Below are 5,420 nucleotides of genomic sequence, written 5' to 3'. Positions count from 1 at the left end.
GGACTATGACACAAAAATTACTTCACTGCTCAGTGACAACAATACCAATGAAGCCTTAAAACGGGGATGCTATACCCTGTATTTACAGACTTCCAAAGATCCACAAAGAAGGAATCCCACTCAGACCCATTGTTAGCAGTATAAACTCAGCCACCTAGAACATTTCCAAACACCTTGTCACTATCCTAGCACCCCTTGTGGGGAACACCCCCAGTCACATCAAAAACTCCACCGACTTCACAAAAAATGTCCAGAAACCTACACTTTATCCAGGTGAAACCATAGAGTTCTTTGATGTGGTTTCTCTCTTCATTTGCATACCTACAATTGAGGCAGTGGAAACCATCAGAAAATGACTATAAGACAGCTCCTTAGAAAACACAACCAGCTTCACCCCCAGATTTTCACAGTGTAAGACCTCTGCCGTTACAAGAAAGGCTTAGAAAGTGTCATGGCTGATGCTCTATCTAGGTGATGAATCCAGCATTTCGTTAAGGGCGAAATGTTCAATTTTTGGGTGGGGGGGGAAATGTTATGATTCCATGAAATGTTGTGGTTTGTGATCACATGCTGCCTGTTTTGATGTGTGGCTCCTCCCATTGGAGTGTGTGTGGGTGTGTGTATTTTTTATCTCCTCCCTCCAGGCTGGGTGTATGGGTGTGGCTGTGATTGGCTGACTCAAGAAAGCTCTTGAAGTCCGGATTGGATGATTGAATGGACAGCAGCTTCTTAATCTCCAGCTGACAGCCACCTTGCCTCTCTCCTTGTCTCCTCTACAACCAACAAAGCAGCTAGTTGTTTGTAGTTCTGATCATTTCTGTGAGAATCCTGAGCGATGGTCTTTTTCGTAACACGTGAGCCATTTGTAATTAATATATGTTGTTTTGAGCTAAGAGTATTTGTAAATAGTTGTTGTAAATGTTGTAATTTCTTATTCACAGTATATATTGAGCACTGCAGCAGTTTTGTCACGAGTAATGGGGAAATATGGACTCAGTCGCGGAGCTCTGGATGCAAAGCAGACAGTGCTTTTATTTACAGTGCTCAAAAACAGTCTCAAACATGAAAGAAGTGTAATAGTCCAACAGTGGTTTTCTCCAAGTTCCCAGTAGTGGTGCAGGTGAGTCTCCCCAGTAGTAATCCGAATGTGCTTCTCCTCCCGAGTGATAATCCTAGGGAGCCCTTCTCTCCAACCCTCCGCTCCGTACTTCTTGCTCCTAATGGACGGGTGACAACAATAGATGAGAAGGCTAGCCGGCTAAAGCTACGTCACCAATAACGAGCACACTTTACTACCGAGCTTCGAGTACAATCCAGCGTCGACTGCCGTCTGGACACACCGTTAAATACCTCAGCCCAAACGGGGATGATTAGTGGCAGCTGGGTGGAAGATTAGGTGCAGGTGTGTCAGCAGCTGAGCGGAGACACTTCCGGGTCAGGGGTCGCCACACTCTCACTCTCCCGAAAGCACGGCTCCTAAACATAGACGGACCCGGAGGGAGGGGCGAAGGAAAAAAGGAGACACACACACACAACAAGCAGGTCGTCCAGGGAGGACCGTCCGACCGTGACAAGTTTAGTAAGAGTGAGAAGCCCTTTTTGTTAAAACCCATTTTTTTCTTTTTCCTTCCCACTGTCGCCAAAGCGCTTACTCATAGGGAGTTCATATGACTGTTGGGGTTTTCTTTGTCTTTACCTTACAATATAAAGCAATTAAAAACAACTTTACACTCAGGTTGTTGTACAACAAAGGGAGTGGGGAAAAGAACCCACCACCATCCAGATTCCACAGCTACTGGCTTATTCTCAGCCAATAAAATAAGCAAAACAACAAGAATGTTAATGTTATACTTGGTACCAGGCTAGTTGCTTACAGTCATACATTAGCAAAAATTACTAAAATCTATTCCAGGCATACATACAATGTCTCTCTCTCTCTCTCTCTCTCTCTCACACACACACACACACACACACACACACACACACACACACACACTCATACACAATTTGAAAAAAACAAACAAAAACAAAACAATAAAAGAAAATTGCCACGTCATCGTACCCCAGTCCTCCCTGACTTCCTACCAGAGTTTGTTGTTGTCTCTCTCTCTCCCCCTCTGTCTCCTTCTCTCACCTCTTTTGTTTACCTGTGGTCCTCCCTGCTGGTTCCCTGCCCTTGGCCAACTCACCTGCTGACATTCAGACACCTGCAAATCATCATCATCTTCAAAGCCATTGCTTAATTGTCTCTGGATCATTGTGCTTAATCTACTCAGTGTACCCTTGGCTCTCGTACCATCTCTATTTATCTTTCTCATGTTCACGTGTTCTAACGTGTACTTCCTTCTCCTGGCACAGACCTACCTGGATTATTCCCTGTGGCCTTGGACTGTGATGAGCGTGTATTTCTGTAAATGACTGTCAAGTGAAGAGTGTGAAGTCTGGACTTGTGTGCCTTCCTCTGTATTCCCTGGAGCCCTTTCCTCCCACTGTTGTATATAGCACCTGGTGACCACGTTGTAAATAAACACACGTCTGATTGTAAACCTTTGAGTCCTGCATTTGAGTTATGTCTGACTACCATGACAGAATGATCCAGCCATGCCATGGACCTTGTCCACCATGCCCAATTCTAGAGGAGAAAAGGAGATTTTGTGCTACTTGTTTGCCACAAAACATTCAGTGATGGTATGAATTTAAAGTTCATATTCATATTTGGGAGTTAAAAAACCACACCACTCTTGTAGACTTGCTATTGTTGTTTTTTATGTGTTCCAAACATTTGGGCACAGAAACAAAACACACTGGGTAGTAGGAGGGAGGTGAGAGAAGAAAGGGTAGGTAAGAGGAGGGATGGTAGTGTGAGGATGGTGAGTGTTAAGAAGGGCATTTGAACCAGTGGTGCTGATTGGTACTTAATCTTGACAGATGGCTATGTACCAGACTTATTATGTATCTGCAGCAAAAATCATAGCTTGGCTGTGCAAACTCTATACATATTTTCATTGTCTCGATGAAGAATTTTGAATGTTCTGAGAGACAGAAAGAAGAGTTTTATCATTTTTACTTTGTTCAATGTCTATTTCTCAGTCACCACCAAAAAGAATAATTATTAACAAAAGAAGGCAGTGCTGCAGTGAATTATACAAGAATGAAGTCATTTTCATGGTTACTATTGTCATGCCACTTTCGTTTTCCTTTATGTCCTTTATTAAAAGCCTGTGTGACAGGGATCTCCTCTGGTGGGCAGGCCTCCAAAAGCATCAATTGAAGGTGTCATGTGGAATCATTTCATCACACTGGGTGAGGGAATTAACCTTGACGTTCAGTAGCAGGGCTGTAATTTATGATTCGCAGCATTAGAGAAGACTGCCTGTCAATTTTGATCCAGTGCCAGCTTTTTTACTCCATTTGCTCGAGGAGGGAATGGCGTTAGGGTTTGATCTACCATGAAGTGCTTGAGAGTTATTTAAGACAACATTTAATTCATTAACAGTGTTTCTTTGATGTTAAGAAATGTTCTAACATAGAACCAGGCTTTAGCTTTTACTGCTGGTTGAAGCACTGCATTAATCCAGTGCCCTGGAATACTGCACCAAGAAAGGTTCTCAAAGTTCTCTGTTTTTAGATGAATTGTGATCAATGGGCAGAGCGCCTATCCCAACTATCACTGAGCAAGAGGCGGGGTACACTTTGGCAGTTCAGTGTCGTTCTAATGATGTGACAAAGATAATAAAAAAAAGTCAAACATTGTGGCACAATCATTCGTGAAACAGACAAAATGGGCTGTGGGCTTGATAATGCCACGATAACACCAGCTAGTTAGGAAGCATAACTGTGTGTTAACACCAGCAAGGCCTCCTCGCCCTCCTCCTTTGCTAGATTTAAGAACGGTAAAAACTGATGTAGAATAAAGGAAAAATAACTTGAGACCCAGAGAGGACATGTCTGCTGTTTTTCAGTTTAAAAGACTAAAGCTTGGTTTGCTGTTATTTCCATGTGGGAGCTTTGTTTGTAGGTTTATTTGAAATGACTGATAACTTTATAGCTGTGGAAGAAATGAGTAAATGTATGGGCATTATTATTATAGCTAATATTATTAGCTTTATTAGAAAGTGTGAAACCATTGTCTTTGAGCAGTGTCTTTTTATATTTAAATGCTCGTCAATTCACATATATCAGTAAGGATGAAGGCAGTTATCTTTGCATTTTGAGAGATTGGTTCTATTGACTCTCTAATTATAAAACACCTGGCACCTTACTTAAAGCTGCCTTTTAAACAGAGGACAGTTGCTCTTCCACCTCAGCGTATTCACACTAATGCGGCACCCACCGTTCTGTGTTAATTGTTATTCACTGCAGACTATGCATGTAGTAGTTGGGTTTAACAAGAACTTATTCTCCTGTCTACAGTGTGTGCTCAGTGATGCTATAAGTGTTTGTTTTCTGCAAAATACCAATTAACTCTGCGAAATAATCCTATGTGTACTGTGTGTATAGAGGATTACATAGCAGATGACTTGGCCCGGCTGCTGTTGGCAGATTTTACAGCATAACATTTCAAATATGCACCATTGATATGCAGCTGGTTTCATTTCTTCTGATAGGAATGTAACATACTGGACTCCAGCCCTGAATGCAAACATTTAATCAGTATGTTCTTCTCATGAATCATGTTGATGCCACTGTTAGATTCCATTAAGGGGTTAAATGCTGTTTCCAAAGCCTTCACATTTGCGGACTAACTCCCTGCACTATTTTGAAAATGGAAAAATATAAAAATTTCAAGAATTGCCACCAAATTTCATGGATCAGTTCTCAGGTACTGTGCTATATAAAGTCAGTATCCCTGTGAATTCAGAAAGCTGACCTAGCATGACGATGTGTAGACAATACAGCTTGTTTACATTGGTAAATATGTCCTGAATTTAGAGGACACATCTGCTTTACTGTTCACTTTCAAGTCTTACATTCAAAATTCAAAAGTAATCAAATATTAAAAGTTAGTTTAAATATTTTTATGGGGTGGTATACTATGACCTGTTACATTTTTAAAGCAGGCTTCACAACACTACTTGTTTATGCAATGTGCTCTACATCTCCAAAAGTTGATTCTGTTCATCTGGACGTAGCGTTTTGTGGGAGAAACGTTTCGTCATCATCAGGTGACGTCTTCAGTCTCAGCTGACTGCAGGTTTCAATCTTATAAACAGGACATCTGCATAATGACTGAAACCAGCTCAGTGAAGGAACAATGGGCTGGGAGGTCAGTTCCTTAATCATAATTATGCAAATTCTCATGACCATTGATCAACAACCACTGATCAATGGCCATGAGTCCCATTCACAGAGAGCTGGGGAATGGCTGCAATCACAGCGTTGTAAAAACGTGCTCCACAGTTTCATGCATGTTGGCTTCT

At 41.7% G+C, this 5,420-nt stretch overlaps 1 long non-coding RNA gene across 1 annotated transcript; it reads left to right on the top strand.

Annotated features, from left to right (window-relative positions):
• Nucleotides 1-721: 721 nt before the first annotated feature.
• Nucleotides 722-2,535, top strand: LOC143413651 (uncharacterized). Its single transcript, XR_013094270.1, has 3 exons — nucleotides 722-854; nucleotides 942-1,120; nucleotides 2,359-2,535. It is a non-coding gene; the product is annotated as an uncharacterized LOC143413651 (long non-coding RNA).
• Nucleotides 2,536-5,420: the final 2,885 nt, after the last annotated feature.

This window comes from Maylandia zebra, linkage group LG18 (assembly GCF_041146795.1).
Source record: "Maylandia zebra isolate NMK-2024a linkage group LG18, Mzebra_GT3a, whole genome shotgun sequence".
Taxonomy (NCBI): Eukaryota; Metazoa; Chordata; class Actinopteri; order Cichliformes; family Cichlidae; genus Maylandia; species Maylandia zebra.
Note: the sequence above shows the minus strand (reverse complement) of the source record. Positions and strands in the feature narration are given on the sequence as shown.